The sequence below is a fragment of the Taeniopygia guttata genome, chromosome 2 (genome assembly GCF_048771995.1).
Source record: "Taeniopygia guttata chromosome 2, bTaeGut7.mat, whole genome shotgun sequence".
In the NCBI taxonomy this organism is placed as follows: domain Eukaryota; kingdom Metazoa; phylum Chordata; class Aves; order Passeriformes; family Estrildidae; genus Taeniopygia; species Taeniopygia guttata.
Genome location: NC_133026.1, coordinates 75169026 through 75191149, shown reverse-complemented (window position 1 = coordinate 75191149; position 22124 = coordinate 75169026). Strand labels below are relative to the sequence as shown.

The following is a 22124-nucleotide window of genomic DNA, read 5'->3' as shown; positions in this document are numbered from 1 at the left end:
CAAAAAAAGTCCTAAGGACTTTCCATTTACTGCATATGTCACAAAGTACAGACATTACATAAAACAAACATTTAAATTTGCAAGACAAGGCTCAAGTGACAGGTATCAAAATATCATGATTATTAAGGGTGTTATTTTTCCAAGGATTCAAAATTTACTAAGCTTACTGTTTCTTTGAAATTATCTTTAACATATATGGTATCACTGGACATTTGGAAAAGTAGGGCATAGATGTGGGTCCAATACATAACACATCAATAATTTGATCTCTAAATCCTTTTCCAAACCATTTCCCAACATTTTCCAGATTAGAGTAACTAGAGGCCAGATGAGGACAATGTAAGAGCATGTAATTGCCAAAGAAATATTAAACTGCCGACTAAATTTATATATCAACAGATAAATGTTTGTGATTAGACTTGTAATGAGATTTATTATTAGGAAGAAATACTGTCCCAGAATTTAACAGCATGTTTTAGGCATTTTTAGTTTTCTTTTGTACTACGAATTTCCTGCTGTTATCCAAGATTTTTATCCAAGATAGGCACATGCTATGTTTGAGTTCTGCTACAAAGTACTACAGCTGGCTTTTACAGTGTCTTTCTTTTGACTTCTAATTTGCTGCAGAGTATTCCAAAGTATTCCCTGATTGTTCATTAATTCTGTTAGGTTGGATATTTGTTGCCTTCTTCCTTCTGGTACCACAGGACAGGATGAGACAGCAAGGTCTATACAACAGTTAAGATATGATCAGAAGCTCCAGAGGACTAGTTCATAACAAAGGAAACAAACCATCTGAGGATTTCCCAGTTTTCCGTCCTCTCTATCCTTTCACAGCAGATCTATGTCCAGCTGTATGTGATAAATTTTTTTAGAGAAACTGAAACAATATCTTGTAATTTTTCATGTTTATCTACGTATTAAGGCAGAAGTATAAAGAAGAAATTATTGCAAAGCTCCTTGTCACTAGAACACTATTAATTGATATTCACATTAGCCACTTTCAACCTTTCAGGCGCCATCCATGGGGTTCACTGTGACTTGCTGTGAAAAATGAAACCCTAGCACCTCAATACTGATTTTATAACAAAGAAATTAGTTTCAGCAGTTTTTTAAATTAAGAACATTTTAGGAATAAGAAAATAGGAAATTTTATTGAGTTTCAGGAAGTTACATTTCATATTTTAGTGTCCATCTTCCGCTTTCCTTAATATGTAGAATGAGAGGAACTAACTGCACAGTGTCTGCAAGTGAAAGCTCAAAAAGTAGGCTATAAGGTAAAGGTCTACAGCACTTTTCATACCCCCTCCTTCTTATTCCCATCTCCTAGCCATGCTAGTTCCTTTCCACACTGTTGCCCTAATACCACATCTTTATATGCATGTACATGTGTATGAAGATTTTGTCAAGCTCTTCCTAGTAAAAATTCCACCTTTTACATGAGACGTCAAGATTTACAAATATATGGGAGTAGAGAAGCAACTATTGCAGCTGGCCCTCTGCAGCAATAGGACTCTATTTTTTATTTCTTCTTTTGTCTTCCAATTTCCTTTTGTCAACTGGGGACAGCTTTCCTCTAATAATTTTGTGCATTTCCAGAATTTTGATATTTCAAGACTTGTCCCTATGAAAAGAAAACTGTCCAGGGAATATGTAATCCCAGACTTGTAAAAGCTGCAACTGTTACTTTATGGTGTAGACACAATTTTCTGTACAAAAGTAGTAAAATGTCTTTGAAATGGAAGCAAATAAAACCCGTGGAATGAGTCAGGGATCATAAACACAGGGACAGCTTTACTCACCCACTGTGTGAGATTCATTTTGTTGAGAACTGACAACATAACCCAAAAAGAAACCTTTTCCCTTGCAGCAGTTGCTGCAGCATACCTGTTATATACCTAAGACATAAACATTCTTGGTTATACACTTACCGTAGTTACAGCACAAAGCCATACAGATAATTTGAAACTTTTGTCTCTTTGTGTACAGCTCTTTTGCTTTCTCTTAATTACTTCTGATAGTGCAAGTGTTCACAACCAAAAAAAATATCAGGCATGAAACACACATTTCTAAATATCACATTTATGATTAGACTGCTGTACTCTAGTGCATCTTGCACATTTTCCTTCATATGTTGTCATTTCTGGTGGCATAAACACACCTGAGATGAAAAAGTACTTCAAAGAAAGCCTATTGAGTCTACCCAGGGCATTTGGCACAAGTGATGTTCTTCTTCACCATAGAGATTAATATAGGGCATCATCCCGTGTTCCTTCTATAGGATTATACATATATTTTTTGCCTGCCTCTTAATGATCACCTTAAATTTGCCAGAACATTCATATGAAATTCATGTCTAGCTTAATAGCAGAAAATCCCCATATTTTCTTGTTGAAAACATATATAAACCAGTTACTTCAATGCTACATGTCCTACAAAGACAAAAATAGTCATTTTATGGTGTACTCTCAGAACTTGCCTAGATTAGAAAAACTCCTGAAAGACAAAGCAGCTCAATATATTTATCAGGGCAAAATACTTTTTCCCCCTGGCATATTATGTATTATTTTCCTGTCAAATACTTGGTGTCTGCTAATGTTAAACTCCACAAAAGTATATTTTTAAATTAAAATTTTCACAAGTCCTTCAAACACCAGGATACAGTATTTCTCAAATATTCTCATTATTCAGAAGAAAATATGAATTAAAATTTTGCAAACTATATTAAATAATTCCTTTAAAGCACAAACAAGTTTACTTTCAGAAAGGACTTGATGTTCCCTTGTGAGACCCTTCCAACTCAGAATATTCTGTGATTCTGTGAAGGTACCTTTTCACATGTCTTCAACTGCCTTCCACCTTCAAGATAATGGTATGACATAATAATACTGCAAGGACATTACATTACCTACCTTCTATGAAAGCAGAGCACATGGGAAACTGAGTAATAGTTGTGTTTTTACTGTCTACAGAGATATTCAAGGGCTTGTATGTTCTAGAAAAGTGTTTTAAGGCTTTACTAAGCTGGAATATTTATCTTCATATCCCATACCCCAACATTTTGGCATGTTAAAAACACAGTGTAGACTTATGCTTATTTTTCTCACACAGAAAAACAGACATAATAAAGAAAAATCAGCATTTGACAGAGCCTCTGAGCTACTTATCAATTTGGAATCCCCATTCAAACTTCCTGATTTTGAAATGTGTACTTCATTTGTTAATAATATATCTTGTTCCTTTCTTCAGGCCACAAAGCACTGTTACAAGCAGCTGAACAGTATTAAAATATCAGTGAAATTTTTTATCTGAGCCAATGATGCTTTTAAAAAATCCTGACTGACACAGAGCTGAGATAAAAACACTATGGCATAAAAAAAGACATTAAAAAAATCCCAGGATCTGATCTATGAAGACATGAGAGTAACTATTCTTTTATCAAAAAAAAAAAAAAATTAATGAGTAAGGAATAAGACAGAGAAGATGATCATGATTAACTTGACTGATTCTCTTTCATAGCATAGAACCAAAATCCCCAAACCAACCAAACAACCAAACAAAAAAATCAGAGGATTTAATCTATTCTTTCTGCACACATAACCCAATATTTACATAAACTGTAATATTAAACTTGAAAGATATTCAGTCTTTATATAAAACTGTCATGTGATGAATAATCCTTCACCATAGAAAAGCGGCTTAATTTTAATTAGTAGCAATTAGTGTTAAATTTTCAGTATCAATACATGTTTCCATATTGTATTTTACAAATAACTTAGACAAGGTTTGAGCCTAAGAATTAATGTGACTGTACATGTCACTAATGCTGATATCAGTGACACAATAGTACGGTTTTACCTCAGAATCAATGTTAATTTGTCAAATTTTCAATGCTCCTGATAAAGGGAAAACTTGCAATGCAGACTGGCAAAAATTAAAGCCATATCATATCAATATTAATTAAAAACCAGCAACTACTCAAGAGCTCCTCATTAATGTATCATAACTCATAAATTATATTATACTCTGATACAGATTAGAGTTTAAATACTAGATCTGCGCCATCTTGGAGTTCGTACTATATCAGAATAACTCTACTAGTTATAGGAAATTGCAGGCTATTATCTGATGCATGTACAATAGAATATTCCATGAAGACAGAAAGTTTTAAGAGTATGTAAAAAAAATCTGATTCATTGAGGGAATTTTTCTAAATAACAACTGCTCTTCCTTATACATATTCATTTGTCCTACTAACTTGCAAAGAAATCCTTTGTTCATCTTCCATAAAGTTTTCTATTCATGCAATTCTGGATTCTTTCTTGTAGGCTGCCATGAGTATCCCAGACAGGAAAAAAACACCTGGGTTGCACTATTAGCAAAATATGCTGAGATTTAGCTGGAAAGAAAAAACAAAGTATTCTACAACACAAATATATGCGCAAGATTTCAGGCCAGAAGAAAATTATAACAGGCAGCTGTATAAAATAAGACATAATATGGATAAGTAACAGCTCCTATACTGACCATGCCTCACTTGCCATTTTGATGGCAGAACTCTACGTATTCCACCAGCATTTGGAAATAATTCAGAAGGTAATTAAAACAATTATCATTTGAGTGCTAGGTTATTATATTAAAATCCAGTAGGAAAATTAAATACTTTTAAGAATAGTCCTTTATCGTTTGGCACACAAAAACCTCCTAGACTCCTGGCTTTTTGAATTCAGTGAATGGCTGTACTTAATAGCACTTGTTAGTGAAAAAAACCTCTAAAGCCATGCAAATATTTTGACAGCCTGTAAACAGCACCACAATGAAGTAAAAGTTCTGCTCTCATTTGTCAAATAAAAACCTAATAGTCACAATTTATAAAGTTATGGACCCTTTGCTATATGAAGTTGAACTGAAGAAATATCTTCAAATAGAAAACTTTTAATTTGGCTCAAGGTAAGAGATGACACAAGCCCTGAAATTTCAGCTGGCTTTTGGTTTTGGGTATTAGTTCCTTGATTAGATTTGGATTTTTTTGTCTTTGGAACAAAGAAAGGAATTTAATTTCTTTGATTTAACAAAATTATGCTGCTTTCTAATAATTTTGAGTCCATCTGAAATAAAACAATTATGGAAAGTTACCCATTTACATGTATACTTGAAGAAACATACAAAACATACACTTCAGTAGAAGCAGAGCAAAAAGATTGTACTTTTTTATAGAAATCACCTACATCTTCTTTCACTGTCCCATCACAGATATTGAAAACTTCAGTGAGCCAGAAAAAAAATTAAAATACTTAGTGTTACATATATTTGTAGGTGACTCAATAAAGACAGAGACCAAGGAGAAGCAGAGTACATTTTGACTGCCTTTTAAGTGGTTTCGTCACCAATTCACCAATCTCCATTTAGAGGGAAAAATGACAAAACTGCATTTTCCCAATGAAACAATCCTAAATAGTCCACCTAAAATTAGGGTGTTCTTTTTTTTTGTTTTGGTTTTGTTTGTTTGTTTGTTTGGTTGGTTGGTTTGTTTGGGGTTTTTTGCTGTTTAACATTTGATAAATAAGAGGATAGATTTGTACTATGTGTAAAATTTATTTCTAATATAGTTTGGGTTTCTTTTCCAGTTATCACAGTTTAGCAGATGCCACTCAGTATTATTAATCATTTGAATAAAATACATAATTTCATTAATCACTTAAATGTGAGTCTTAGGCACTAGATTTAGGGAGTAGAGAACATAAAGAATGTTGTTATTCTTTCCCATTATCTAATTCAGTAAACAGTATTTTCAAAAGAGTTCAAATGGTATCAGTTAGGAGTCCATTAATTCATTATCAGCCTTCCTGGATCCTTCCCCCTGTACCTGGGAATTGCAGGAAAACTCTCTCTCCAGTACAGGATAACCTTTTTTGCAATCAGTATGACATATCATGCTTGAGAGATGGGGCAAAATTAATCTCTGAATGTGAGCCTGTGCCATGAAGTCATCGTCATTTCATGAACTGCCCATCATTTTTCAACATTTTTGTAAGAGAATGGCAGCTTGAATAAAAAAAGTAATTTGGAAAACCAAAGACTTCTGAAACGAGGAGGTCATGGATAGTTACCAAAGTGCTATGGAAATTGCTGGCAACAGGTGTGGCAGCAATGAGGAATGACAGCTTGTACAAGGGCTACTCTGGCCACTGTCAGTAGGATGGCAAAATTAGGTAAGGCAGAGGCCAAAGACTCCCTCCATCTGCCAGAAGCCTGGCTAAATTAATGCAGCACATGAGTCCGTGAAACATGTGTCAGCTGTACATCTCTCTGAGGCTCTCTTGATGTTGTTTCACTTGGATTTGCACACTGAACAAATAGCACTCCAGGTCTGAAACACTCAGATGAGACAGATTTCCCAGCAACATAGGAGAGTGCCATTCAACTCAGTGATTTCATATTTTAGTAAAAAGAGGAAAATGAAACTGAACACAACCACCACAACTCCAGCCTTCAGAGCTGAATACTTTTGCTTCCATATCTTACCATCACCCTGAAGTGTCCAAGATACAAGCCAAGGATCCACAACATGGCTTTATTTAGCAAATAGTATTGCCACCTACAACTCTTATACAGTAAGTGTGGTCCTCTAGCACTCCTGCATTCACCACCTCCAGGATCTGCGCCTACCTCTTCCCCTTTTTTCCTAAATTACTTCTTATCTAAAAGAAGTTAACCTTAGTGTCTGACATCTCATCCACCACAAAGAGGTCTTGGTTGCAGTCTCTCAGGCAAGTTTCCCTGAGATTTTAACTTCCCGGTTCTGGAAAAAGCTCCCTCTTGGCCCCTCCAAGGCTGGATGCCCCCCCAGCAAACACAGCCAGGACCACCAAAATACTCCTCTTACAGCAAACCCAGCAGCAAACTGAGCCACCCACCCTAGCACCAGGCAGGTGATACAAACAGCAGGGTACATGGCCATAGCACAGGCCTCTCAACAGAGGGTCCCACAAAAGCGTAGAAAGCAAAACAGATGACTCCAGGGCTCTGCCCACCTTCTCACAGCCCGCTCCTTGCCACTCCATTCCCTCACAGAACAGGAGGCTGCTCCCACAGCAATGCTATGGTATAAGACTGCCCTCCATCACCCTGGCCCCGGCCCAGTACTCCCTGGCCCCCAGCTGTTCTGTGCATGGCATGAGTAGCTCCTTCCCACACTAGCAGAAATTTTCCAGAAGGTTCTTTAGGCAGCCTGAGCCTCCAGTTGAAGCCCTGGCCCTGGCCCTCAGACATGTCAGGGTGTTACTCCCCCCACAAAGAGAGCCTTGGCAGGAGGCTGAAACAAAGCAACCCTTTGCACACCTACAAGGGACATTCAGCTCCAGTCATTGATATGAGATAAGAAGCGTGAGAGGTAAGTCTGTATTTTTCTCTCTGCTTCAGTAGAATGCTGTCCATGTTTGTGCATTGCTTTCAACTCATTTAAGGGAAGTAGTTTTCCCTAACTTGAACCCACCCTAACAGCAGCTTCTTGTATCATTAAACCAATTATATTATTGATGAACACATCTATCAAAATCTCGTAGGTTAAAAAGAGATGCTTCTTGTTATTAAGCTGTATTCAAGCACAATCAGTTTCAACTACAGCCTCTCACTTCTCTGTAAATAGAAAATGTTAGAGAGACTGGTGGATTTTCTCTTTTTTTGGTGAATATTTACCAACAGAGGAAGAGATTTCCTCAGCTTGAAGGAAACAGGAATGACTAGTTCCTCCCCTAGTTTGCCCAGAAGGGTGATCAGTATAAATTACCTTATTGACTGATGGCTCTGCACAGCACCCTGTGTGCTTCAGTGGTCTCAGTAATCAATATGCTAAATGCAGGTAAGGAGCTACTTTACAGAAAAATATTACTGCTAGACAGGCAAACGGTTTTATCCGGATGCAGAGATTGTTTCCATTTCAATTTTCTTGGTGGATAAATTTAAATTTTTAGAGTCCTGGAGGATTGTGACTTTTCAATTTTCAAGCAAAAGCTTCTGAGATGTGGTTATAGGGACACTGATATCTACAACTGTAGATATCTATATGCACTTTTGCGATTACTTGTAAATAAATTGCATTTGTAATTTCCATGGAAGTTATATCTTTGCATGTCAAATGCAATTCTCAGGCTAGATAATACATAGGAAAATAGGCAGTTTGAATTGAGGCATCTAAGAAACTTACTTGAATTTGATTAAGATTTTATTCTCTCAGTACATTAAGGAGACTATTATCTAGGTAATTCTAAAATTATCCTTGAATAATTCATTCTGTAATTGGCAAAATCACCAATATTCAAAGGAAATTTAAAACAAGTCTTCAGATTTTACTCTTAGTAATTTTTAATGTATGACACTACATTGAGAAACCAATGCTGCATGATAAAAAAGGAGCATTCCAAAGTTCAAATCTATACCTAGAATGTTTTGTTGGTTGATTTAGTCTATACTTTGTAGTATTAAAAAAAATCTTGCATTTCTGATGACATAGAGGCATTAAATATTATTTCACATCCTGAAAGTATTATGCTGTTGTAGAACATTTTTAACAGTGTTTCAGGGCTTCCTGAGTTTTATGAGTGATATCTAGAAAAATTATGTCTATTCTGTAAAAGCATAATACTTCTCCAACTATTTTCTTCCAGAGAAGAGAGTGGGAGAAATAGAGTAGAAATGTCCATTAATACAAAATGATAACATGCAGACTTGTAAGAAAATAAAATAAGAATGGTGGAATTATATTTCTGTGGTCCTTATCAAGATTAACAATCCTATGTGTATGGTTTGTATTAAAGAATTGATTTATAACAATAAAAATTAGGGCCTTCTTTACATTTGCTTTCCATTTCTTAAACAAGGAACTTTATAGAGATACTTTTTTTATTATTTGTTAAAACTGTGTACAAAATTGTTAAGTATATATATCTTTTTGCATCTAATGTTGTGAATAGTGCACAGTGTTAGGCACAAGTAAAAGCACCTGTGTTCATGTTGAGAAAATGACAGTGCAAACACCTTAATGTGGTACAAAATCACAAAATTAAGTTATTGTCTTCAATACTTTAAAATATAATGAAATAAGAAGAATTAAAAATTATGGTAATTATTATGACAAAATATCGTCTGACATATAGTGTATTAGCCTAAATTTAGTATATTAACCAAAATTTATATTCCACTTTATGGCAGAAAAGTTTTCTTAGCTCAGAGGAATTAAACATCCTGCTTCTTGGAACACTGGAAGCAAATTATGTTTAGGATCTGATTTCAGGACAAGTAGATTGCCTGTGAGAATTAGGGATTTATTTAGGTAATTTCATCAATTACTTTGATTATTCATGCTATTTTTTTTTGAGGATATGGATGAAATTTCCAGTGTACTCTGCATTTTATCTGAAATAAAGCTAAGAGTGGTGGATCTAATGATTGTTTGAGATCTCGAAAGGAAATTCTGTAGTGACTCAGTTGTGCATACATATGCATCTAAAATGAAAGAGAGATTTTAAAACATCATGTAAAACAGCCCTATATCTTATTTAGGTTTAAGATAATACTACCAAGACAATGTTATTTGTGGAATGTGTTATAATTTTGCTTACTACTTTAAATTACCTTTAAAAAGGTAATTTAAATTTTATCTTTTAAGTAGAACATTATAGTCTCCTAGTGCATCCACTAGCTATAGTTTTGAACAGAGTTGGGGTTTCTATTCCCTAAAGATTATACTTTAATGTCCATAAGACTTCAAATACTGTATTTCCAGACATGTTATCATTACTGAGAGTAGAGAACATGAGTTATGTTGAATTTTCCTAGCTGACACATATTTAGAAAGTGCAAAAGTGCAGCTAAATCCAAAGTGGTTCACACATCATCTACAATAAAAGCATACTACAGGGTGACCTAATTATACTTAATTTTATACCCAAGTTGATGATTTACTGAAGGGTGTGGAAATGAAACACTCATTAATAAAATAAAGCTTTTTCAAAAAGCAGAAGAGCATATTCAGCCCACATCAAACATTTATCTAATCAAAGTGTAGAACACCTATCACTTTAGTGACTAGAGATTCATTAGCTAAAAAACCAATTAAAAAAAACAAACCAAAAACAAATACAACTAAACCCCTCACATTCTTTTAACATCCTTATCCTCCTCAAATTAGAAATTCCAAATACCTACAGACTGCAATAGCTGACCTTATGTACTTTTCCTAATAAAGGATAATGTTTCCTGCCCTGCCCACTCTGGCACACCAACTCTCCCCAAAAGATAAAGGAAAAAAAAAATTCCTCTCAAAAGACAGGAAAACTGGAGAAAAGTGATACAGACTTTGATGCAAACCTTGATGAAGGGAAGAGAAGGGGAGGGGAGGGGAGGGGAGGGGAGGGGAGGGGAGGGGAGGGGAGGGGAGGGGAGGGGGAGGGGGAGGGGGAGGGGGAGGGGGAGGGGAGGGGGAGGGGAGGGGGAGGGGAGGGGGAGGGGGAGGGGAGGGGGAGGGGAGGGGAGGGGAGGGGAGGGAAGGGGGAGGGGGGAGGGGGGAGGGGGGAGGGGAAGGGGAAGGGGAGGGGGAGGGGGAGGGGGGAGGGGGGAGGGGGGAGGGGAAGGGGAAGGGGAAGGGGAAGGGGAAGGGGAAGGGGAAAGGGAAGGGAAGGGAAGGGAAGGGAAGGGAAGGGAAGGGAAGGGAAGGGAAGGGAAGGGAAGGGAAGGGAAGGGAAGGGAAGGGAAGGGAAGGGAAGGGAAGGGAAGGGAAGGGAAGGGAAGGGAAGGGAAGGGAAGGGAAGGGAAGGGAAGGGAAGGGAAGGGAAGGGAAGGGAAGGGAAGGGAAGGGAAGGGAAGGGAAGGGAAGGGAAGGGAAGGGAAGGGAAGGGAAGGGAAGGGAAGGGAAGGGAAGGGAAGGGAAGGGAAGGGAAGGGAAGGGAAGGGAAGGGAAGGGAAGGGAAGGGAAGGGAAGGGAAGGGAAGGGAAGGGAAGGGAAGGGAAGGGAAGGGAAGGGATGTTACACGGCTTTCTGGTCCTGGATACAGGAGACTTGCAAAGAAGTTTTAGTTTTACAATTGACATCTTCAGCACAGAACACTTGAAACTGTGCCATCCAAGAAAATGCCAATTTTTTTTAGCACAAGTTCTAGACTTGCAGAATTGTGTAAAATCAATGGCAAAAGTATCAGGGACCCATAACTTCTCCAAATACAAAGGACCAGTGCCGGCACATCCCTCCTATATGGACCCAGCACCGCATCCCGCTGCAGCTGGGCTGGAAGAGGTCAGGCTGAAATAGTTGATGCTGTCAGTGTTAGGAAGGGGTTTTTTTTACTTCCAGATACATACATTTTCTACATGGAATACTTTCACATACTGTACAGCATTTCTCTCTTGATTTTAGCATAAATTTAAAACATCTGCAGCTATCTTATGGAAGTGAAGATGATGAGTAGTTATAGAAGTAAGAAAGACTGATATTCCTGATATATGCATAGATAGTAAGATTGGTCCACAAATCACTGTCTGAAAAATGTTCATGGCTAAAGTATTTTTTGTTCCTCTTGAGAATGCTAATGATGACAGAAACAAAGAAAGTACATGATGGTAAACCAGAATGGAGATTCACAGTACATAATTTAATTCTTAGTAAATATCTATTGGCATACCCTTATTCCAAGATTTATACAAAGTAATGAAAGATACCTCTCCTCAAAGAAAAGAATTTGAACTGCTTTGCATGATAAAAGCTTATGGATGAGTTAATCTTGATGTCCTGTAAATCTTGACATTCACTCCTCCAACACTCTAGTGTGGATCAACCACACAAAGAGACAGCAGTTCTTGCAGTAGGGCAAAAAATCTAGATGCCTAAGAGAATTATAGAATCATCAGAGACAGGATTTTGGTTTAGAATTATATGTATTATAGTTGGACAGGTTTTAAAAACAGCATGTTTTTCTCTCTGTGTAGTATAAATTCATTAAATTCTTTAAAGTTACTATGAAGTTTGATATGTCCCAAGCATGTTGCATTTTCTGCACTTGGGCAAGACATTGAAAAGATGAGCTAGAGTGAGGTTGAGATAGCACATCACATTAGAGGCAGGTATGCAAAATTATTTAGCTGTTCCCCTGGAAAGAAACCCACTAAATTGTGCTATTTAAGAGTAAGGTACAACTCCAGTTTGAACAATTTTCCTAAACAGTACAAAAATTGTGACAAGAACTACTAATGGTATATCTACATCATTTCACTGATGTTGTCCTCCTGATCCCATCCATCTGAGAGTTAGTGTCATGGTTTGACACGGGAAGAGAATTTTTTTAGAAGGAAGAGGTTCATCCAGTCAGGGGTCAGGTTTAGATACTGACACTTGGGGTGACCAATTGAAGGTGGACACGCCTCTGAGAACACAGAGGGGTTAAAAGCGGAATTCCCAGGAGGACTCGTCCTTCTTTGGTTCCGGTCACCGCATGGTACGGACCTTCCCCCCCCCAGCCCGGGCTGGGTGGGGGAGGGGAGCCATGCGGCCTGTGGAGGTAGGCCCAAGGGTGGAGGGGCTGCAACCAGACCTGGCCCCCTGCAGATGGAAGGGTGGAGAAATCTGGGATGTCTCCGTTCCCCCCAGAGTCTCTCTTTCTCCCAAGAGAGAAAAAGAGACGGCGGTGGTTTTATCGGCAGTTCGCCGCAGGGAAGGAGAAGAGCGGGGGGGCCGCAAGGTGCCCAGCCGGGCTGTGGGAGCTGGAGCCTGGGCAGTGAGCCATCCTTGGGAGTTGGGACTTTTAACCCTTCCTGAGAAATGAAAGCTTTGTGAAATTTTCTCCTCCTTGGTTTGAAAAAGAGAGGAAGAGAGACAGCCTGAAACCTCAGATGTTCAGAGAAGAAGGTTGGGGGAAGATGAAAGAGTGGCTTTTGGCTGGACTCTGCTTGTTTACCATAGACTGAACCACTCTTTCTTTCAAGAGGGACTGCATTTTAGGGGGATGCATTGGTGAGCCAAGAGACCTTCTGCAGCAACTACCAGTTCTGGAGTGGACAGAGAGAGAGCTGAGGAGGGTGTGAGGATGCCCTCCATCTTCAGGGAAGAAGAGAAGGCGATCTCTGTCTTTTGGACCCTCGGCCCCAGGGGAAAATGGGGGGGACTCTAGTCCCAAATTGTGATACTGGACTGTTGTTCCTGGTGGTCCTTGGCAAAGCATCCTTAAAGGGGCCCTATAAGCAGTCTCTGTCCATGCCCGGTGGTGAGAGCACTGTGACATGGAGAGGAGAGTGTCACACTGGCCGGTGTGTCTGGGTGGTGCCACGTGTGACATTGGAAACACAAAGGTGGCAGTTGTGTTTCCTGGGGGTCTATGGTTGCAAGGGGGACTCCTCTCTTCCCTGATGGATTCAGTATTGATTATATTGAAGGGTGAAAACTTGATTAAGGATCCAAATGGGTCTCGCTGGGGTTTGGTGGAGTTTGGTGGAGGGAGGAGAAATGTTTTGGAAGGTTTTCATTTCGAATTTTGTGTGTTTTTTTTTCTTTCCTTTCTTTTCCTTTTATAGTAGTAGTAGTAGTGTAATAAAGTTTTTTCCTTTGTTATTAAGTTTGGCCTGCTTTGCTCTGTTCTTGATCACATTTCACAGCATTTGATTGGTAAGTTGTATTTTCATGGGGCGCTGGCATTGTGCCAGCGTCAAACCATGACAGTTATTCAGGTCAAAGAGTTGTAAGAGCTGTTGTGGCAGTCAAACAGTGTATGGATACAGAGTGCAAAAGAAAAATCTTTTCCCAGTGTTCTCCCTGATCTTCAGAATAACGTCTGTATGGCATGTGTGCTTGATCATGCTCCCGATCATGCAATTAAAGGACGATTTTCCATTTTTTGATGGACACTGTAGAGCTTTCACACTTTGCTCCAGCTTTGCTGGTGATAAACCACCTCATAACAGCTGTAATCCCAGGCACTGATATTTGTTTTAGTGGCATGAGGTAATAAAGAGCATGTACTGATGACATTGCTATAATTTTACTAGTTAGATTCTGTACTGATGTATAACAGTGCCTGTAATTAATGGACAGACATCCAAGATTGAGCTCCTTGAATATCATCCAAGCTCACCTGAAGCTGCTTCAAATTTCCTGTGTCTCCAAATAGGGCAGGAAACTGGAAAGTATGTTTCCCCACCAGAAGTTACTCATTATTTCATTTAAGAAGATAGGTTCAAATTCTGATTCCACACACAGTATTTAAAAGTTATAGTCTGTTATAAGTTAATTAAAAAAAAAAATAAAGGATATGTTTATATTATTTAATCCAGTTCAATAAACTGCACCAGCAGCAGGAATTTTCAGTTGAGCTTGTTCTTATTTACACATTTATTTCAGAACTGTCCTTACACATAAGTACAGCTCTGATGTAGAGAATTAGGAATTATTAATACATGTTAAGAAGCTAGGAGGAGCAAAACACTACAATGTATTTTTTCAGAAGTTTTTAGAACTTGATGAAGTCTATCTATCCTTATGAAAAAGACTTCTAGAACTGAAAATTATAGAATTTAAAAGAATATAATATATTTTTACTTTCTGCTATACATAATTTCCATATGCTGCAAAATATTTATACTGTCATTGTTAAGTATTCTGGGACACAAGAGCTTCTACCTTCTGATCATTACATAGTATTAAGAACAAAACTATTGTTTCACTATGTTAAAAAAAAAAACAATTATAATAATTTACTAATTTTTGACAGTTCATTTTGTTTACCTTAACAGCATTACTTCTCACTCTCAGCTGCTCTGCAGAATTTTGTTCACTCACTTTATACTCCACAGATCGGCATTAACAGTCGCTTTAGCCATGTCTTTTTCCAGAACAAAACGTAATCAGTGTTTTGCAAAGCAACAACACTTTGGCTCACTTCTAAATATTTTTGAACTCAAACAAACCCAAAAATTTAAAGAGTTTTTCTCAAAACTGTCTCATATGTTTTAATGGTAATTTGTTGCATGCTGCTCAGCAAAGCTTTTCTGTCATCACATCACAGCATTAAAGCAGATTATGTGAACAAAGTGTTTTTAATATAAGGGAAAATAGCATTTTGTTAGGGTCCTGGTACCTGATGATCTGTATTTCTTGGTGAAACATGTCTTATTAACTTGTACTTTTAAGTGACTTCACAACCAACAAACCCTTTTCTTTTATGATACTCAGGGAATAAGTTTGGGTTCTACATGGCTTTATTCCTAAAAATTACAAATTTTCTCTAACAGGGAGACTATATACTATATACTTCTGAATATACTTATATAAACTATATACTTCTGTGTGGAATAGAGACAGTGAAGGATAAGATTAAACACAGGTACATGCACACGTGTATGCACATGTATAATAGACTCATTTAATTGCATGATTTGGGTTAGAGGCGACCCTAAAGATTATCTAGTTCCAACACCCCTGCCTTGGGCAAGAATGCCACCATCTATATATAAATAAATATATATATATAGGATTGTATATAAATTTGAGGAAGCTGCAGGTGCTGTTTCAATGCAATTTCATTTGCTTTGTTACTTTTTTTCCCAGTAAAAATTTTAATAAAGTAAAAAAAAAATACAAAAGATTCTGCTTTTCATTGTATTATGATGTGTATTTTAGATTACATTGTTACTGCTTATCTTTTAAATATTTTGACAGTACATGTAATAGTTGCTTTTGCAAACTACTTCTAAAATCTAGTCATTTGAATTATTCCCTTCATATATTACAGAAAACATTAAATAGGAAAAAAAAACCCTAAGTATTACTTATTCGAGTACATGTCTGAAGAACTGTTTTTTCTGTTTTCAACATTCATCAGAGATTAATTATTTGTTCATGCTTAATAAAGCACTCCAGACACTTGCCGTTTTCATTACCTGAAATGACTTCTGTCAACTTTAAATGATATCTGTTTACCATAATAATACTTTACATTTACACAACAGTTTTCATTTAAAAGTATTTGAAAGTGCTTTGCATAATGTGTTTATATAATGGATAAGTTAACCAACCAGTAAATTAGAGTTACCTTTGGAGGGAAGCTCTGCAGAGACTTTGTACCAGACTCTCACATGGGTTTAATTTGTCATCTTTTACATAAAATTTCACTGATTTCAAGGAAGCAAAGAATAAAATTAAATTAAACTGTGTTTTATAGAGGAGAAAAGAGTCTTGCTACTAGGGTGCTTGACTCCAGCCAAGAAGTGGTCTCTGCTTCATGCTTCTGACACTTCCTGTCATTCCTCCAGCAATTTGTTTGGTCTGATTTGAGCCTTAAAAGAAGTCATATGATCATAGAATATCCTGATTTGGAAGAGCACCAAAAGAATAATTAAATTTCAACTCCTGGCCCTGCACAGGATGACCTAAGAATCACACCAAGTGCCTGAGAGCATTGTCCAAATGCTTCTTGAGCTCTGTCAGGCTTGGTGCTGTGACCAATTCCCTGGGGAACCTGTTCTGGTGCCCAACCACCCTTTGGGTGAAAAACTTTTTCCTAATATCCTAGGAGCCTAAACCTTCCTTGAGAAAACTCCATGTCATTCCCTCAGGTCCTGTCACTGGTCACCACAAAGAAGAGTTTAGAGTCCTGCTCTTCTTCCCCTCATGAGGAAGTTGTATCTGCAGTGAGATCACCCCTCAGTCTCCTCCAGACTGAACAGACCAAGTGACCTCAGCCACTCCTTGGATGTCCTCCCCACCCATCCACCTTTCACTATCTTTGTGGCCTTCCTTTGGATGCTCCCTAATGGCTTTATACCTTTTTTATATTATGGTACCCAAAACCACCCACAAGACTCTAGGTAAGACCACCCCAGTGCAGAATAGAGTGGACCAATCACCTCCTTTGACTGCCGGGCAATGTTGTGCCTGATGAACTACTAATAATAGTAATGCCATGCCAGCTTTGATGACTGTTCATGTTTACATAATTAATTACTTGAAATGCAAGCAAATTATAGTTGGCTTTAGCCTCCTTTTAGTAAAGAATAAGACCTCTTCTACTAACAGAAAGATAATTTCTATGATGCTGAATTTGCAATGTGCTAATAATATGTCTAATGAAGATAATCTTAGAGTTTGAAGCATCAATTATCTATCTTAGAAATAATACTTGATTTATTCCATATTTTTAACAATTGCATTATATTGTATGAACCCCTGTCTATGTAGAGCAATAAACAAAGTATCTTGAGATCCTGGTTGAACTTTCTAGATGCTGTTTAGTAGAACAAAGTTCTTCATTGATATGTAATAAGATAGTTGCTATAAAAGGATGTAAAAATAGAGATTATTCAGATGTGTAGTAAAACCAACAAATAACATTTTTTTAATCTCTTTTTTTTTAATTTCATCTTAGATTATACTCCTGCATTGAGACTGTTATGCATCACAAAGTGTGTCAGTCTTTTTTATTTCCTTTTTTTCTTGAATGGAGTTGATATTATTGGAATCTCTCCAAGCTAAACAATTTAAAGTAGCAAGTTGGTTCAGGGTAGGCAAAACAATTTACCAGCATGGGATTTTTTTTCATTCAAGGATGGCAGGAATAAGAAAATTCTTCAAAACTGGAACAGGGGGACAATTCTTTTGCTTGTCTTTTGACACTCATGTTTTTCCTGGCCTCACCTCAGCATGACATTGCAGTGTTTACAACTACCTTGCTGTGCTTTACAACAAATTAAATTCTATTCCTTAGCCTGAAATAGACTATTCTATAGTTCTTTCTGAAGAATCACAATTATCACAAGTAATTGTAAAAAGTTTACAACCCCACAAGAAATAGTACAAACTTCACAAATGGCTTCAGGTCCAGTGGTGCAATAAATCTACAGAAACTAAAGGGTAATAGGCAGAACAAAGTTGTTGGAATTTGGCCCACAGTAACTTCAGTGTAGCTGCTCATATGAGTAAATGTTTTCAGAATTGAAACTTTCTCATTTTGTGAAATAGAGTGATCCAAAAACCCTGATCCCATACTTAGCCATTCTGGAAGTAAGCTGTGTAAGGGAAGAGTATGTCACTTCTAGATACTCTAGGTTCTTTTCAGTTCAATATAACAGTATACAACGGAATTTTTTTTTTTTTTAAGCTAGTTGCACCATTATTCACAATTATTCAAATAAATAGACTTTATAAATAGACTTTAGCTTCTTGGACATAAGTGATGCTGCATATTCATATTTGTAATCTCAGGGATTACTTCAAAATTTTTGCTGAATATGTTTCCTGCTTCTCCTTTATGGGACATAAAGTAACTTCTACACGTAACCATTAATTGACAGTAAAAGTTTTCAGTTATGTGCAATAAAAATATTCAAAACAAACAGAACCCTCTCCAACAAATGATCAAAAAATAGATTGTTAGCAGCTCTGTATCATTAAAATGGTCTACACCAAAAATAAATTAATTCAATAATTTTTTTGGTAAAAAGTCTAGGAACTAGCTGTATTTTGTATTGCAGCTTGCTGTGTGGTATCATAGGAGGAAAGAGCCCCCTATTGGCTTTAAGTTACCTAAGGAAATAAAAACAAATTTCACATTATGTGACTTCAACCTGGAAAGGAATGCAACATTAATTTCAAAAAGATCAAATTAATCCTTTGAGAAAATATGACATAACTGATTCAGTTTAAAGTGTTGCAAAAAGTCCAGATTAACATTAACAACATCAAAGACCTGAAAGAAAATGCACTGCTTGTAATATGCAAATTCTTAACTCTCTCTCAATTGTGTTTTTTTCATGCAATTTTTTTCTGGATCTGGCAAAAGATAATTAAAATATTTAATTTGGAAATTAATGACATATCTTATGAGTAGAAAAATATGAATGTAGGCTTAATTAATTGTTTGGGTTTCTGATTCTCTTTTGAGCTTTAAATAAATAAATTTAAGGTTCAAGTGAAATACTCCCATTGCAAAAAGAAAACTTAACTTTTTAGTGTTATTTGCAGTTTCATGGCTTAGATGTAACCTGAATAGTAACAGACATTAATCTCAAGGGAAAAAATTTGCTGAAATCGCAGAATTACTGTGATTTTTTTTTTCTAGTCAGAAAATTATAAGGTGTATTTAAAGAGCACAGTATAGTGAACAAGACTTTTCAGAGAGAAAAGAAAGATTATATGAGCTGTAGGAAAGCTTTTGAGCACATATAAAGGACTTTTTTTGCTAGTCAAACTGCACATGAAATATACTGAGGCAGGCCTTAAGCTTTGCAAGAATACAAAGTGAATTAGACATTCAATTATCTTAGCTCTATATAAAATACTGTCTATGTTTGGTAAATATAGCTCTCAATACCCATGTCTTTGTCTCAGTGTTAATATTTTCAGTCAGGTAATTAAAATGTAAAGGGTTTCCTTCCATTATTTATGGTCAGATTCTGCACTCTGACTCTATCGTCAATGTATGCTGTGCTCACCTTTGGCAGTATTTTATGGAGTAAAATACCACACAATAAACCTATGGTGGCAAAATATGCCCCCAAGAGAATTTCTGGCTACCTGGAAAGAGTTTTCGAAGGAAACAAAAATTGCTGACATTTGTGTATATAAAAAATGACATAAATACTATTCATATAGAAGATACAAGGTATTAAAATACCACAGATGCTATAGTTTAAGTAAGCCTTTAGTTCAGGGTCATCAGTTTAGTTCCTGTTTTGACAATGCTTATTCATATGATACTTCATGGAAGACAAAACTTTCTCTTAAGTATTGCATATTTTATCCACGTGGTCACCTAGATACCCCCTTCAAATTATTGTAAGTTTATAAAATATCTCTCTATCTTCCTAAGGTCTTCAATTCTTATATGTCTTTTAAAAATGATAAATAATTATTTTGGCAACTCCACTTCTCATTTGGGTTTTTCAGAAGTCATTAATTATTTAAGTATGGTGTTTTATGGAAATTTATTAAAAATGTCTTGGTAAAGGAAGTGAAGAAAGTACTTTTCTGTAGTGTGATTCTTTAGTCATTGGATAAATTGGATTACACATAGATCCACCTCCTAGCAGTAAGACCTTGCTATAGGCAGTTTCTTAACTAGCCAAAGCATTGAAACAGTGTACTTGACTGAGTCAAAGTCTACTTAAATGCTTGCATTAATAGATTGATGCCTCTACTTCACCCAGAGGGAATAATCACAATATCTGGCATATGAAAAACTCTGTAGTATGGAACAAGGGGCAGAGTGGTACATGTTGTCACAGCTGAAAGGAATATGCTGCTAATGAAGGACCTGTCTTAGCGTTATGCTCCCATGGCCTGTAAGCACCCAGTCAATCAACTTCCTGACATACTTCAAATCCAAAAGCTGGGTTATTTCAGATATAGTCTATCACCTTCAAAATCACACCAATCTATCAGAATCTATCACCTGTGAAAGCATAACCATTTAAAACACAGCTGAAGGAAATACATAGAAACTTTATGTGCAGCTCTGCAGTCAAGAGACAGTAGAGTCAATGTCATACCGAAACAGGCAATCAGTCCGTGGGATGGCTGCTTCAAACATACAGCACAATGTAACAGAATGTCCTAGGTTTCATATTTCAAGTCATAAGCCTTGATTTTTGCTTTGCAGGCAGAATGCTAGCAATAACTACTATATTGATAAAAAACAGAACTCTAATGATAAAATATTTTAGGCTGACCGTATTTGCTCAGCAGTGGCATGCTTGCAGTAGAAAGACAGACACTGTTTCAAACTGCTGACAAGCACTGAGAAATCCTTCAGGTAAATTCTCTCTCTACCTGGCATCATAATATGTACATTAATGGATCAATATGAGCGAGCTTGTGTGCCATTATTACTCCAGAGTGTTTAGCATGTGGGGGACAAGTTACATTAGAACATCATTCAAGTAGTTAGAAATAATATTTTCTGTTTGTTTCATTCCATTCACCTAAAGGGTTAAGCATGATAAATGCAATGCAAACACCATATCCTGTGAATTTTCTTTAGGTGTACATAACAATTGAAACATATAGTCTGTGAGTGAAAGAAATACAAGTGCAAAAATGCATTCTGAGAACAAATGTCAAAGCTTGTATTTAACATGCAAAGATACATAAAGAATAATTCCCTTCTTATCTGCTCAGAAAAACAAATTATAATTTCCTTACCTGGAAGATCAAACTCTGTATATCATCAATAATATGAGGTAAGGGGAGAGAATGAATTTTTGTCATCCGTAATAAGCCTTTCTTCAGAGAAGCAGAACATGAGAGATGTAATTGTAAGTGAAAGGAACTATTCCAAGATCCAGTCTGTCATCAGTTGCACTGGCTTAGAGCTGGCATCCTCTTGCAGATGAAAAAAGGGTAGCTCAGCAAGCTCTCCACGGAAGGAGCTCGATATCAGTGTTATCAGGCACCAGCTGTCACACACTGATGCTACAGTGGGTACAGTCTCCCTCTATTGCATGCTTTCTCTCACTTGCTCTCCCTCTCACCCTGACGTTCACTCAGCTCTGAATCTGAGCTCCTTCAGCTGCTGTATAATCAATCTAGCCTGTCTCAATCTAATAGGTCTCTCTTTAACCAGCCAATCAATAGCACAGATTCCACTGCTTCTCCCCAGGGTCGTTACCAGGAGCAGTACAAAAAATAAGAGTTTGGCCAGCAGTTTAACTAAGTATTTTTCATTATTTTATCTCTGTTCAAGAAAAATTGTTTAGGAGAGACCAGGTTCAAAGCTATCTTTCTCCCTGTTTTTTGTGATAGTTACATAAACACGCACATTGCACTGCAGTAGTATTCTGAACACTTTAAAATTTTTACCCATTTTACATGTTTTAGAATGCATATTTAAAAACAAAGGAAATAAACACACACACACACACTCCCCACATGGTCCACTCTAGAAATGAACCTGCATCCAAGCCTCAGGCTTTGTGTTCAGAAAAATCCAGGGGTGTGTTCTGTTACTGGAATTGTTTATGGCAATTGTGGAAACTTAACATAAGCCAAGAATCATGAGAAATTGGCTTCACACACTGTGTTCCTAACCCCTGTCAGCTTGAACTAACTTCTTTCCTACACTGTGTTTCACCTTGTGCATCTTGTGGGAGGT

The 22124-nt window shown here is 36.9% G+C and overlaps 1 protein-coding gene across 10 annotated transcripts in view; it reads right to left on the bottom strand.

Moving 5' to 3' along the window:
- The window catches only part of CDH18 (cadherin 18), a 502412-nt gene extending 480832 nt beyond the window's left edge, over positions 1-21580 (bottom strand). For all 10 annotated transcript variants that reach the window (XM_072924261.1, XM_072924259.1, XM_072924260.1 and 7 more), the window contains exon 1: positions 21176-21580. The gene's annotated coding sequence lies outside the window, so the exon portion shown is untranslated. The remainder of the gene's footprint in view (positions 1-21175) is intronic.
- Positions 21581-22124: the final 544 nt, after the last annotated feature.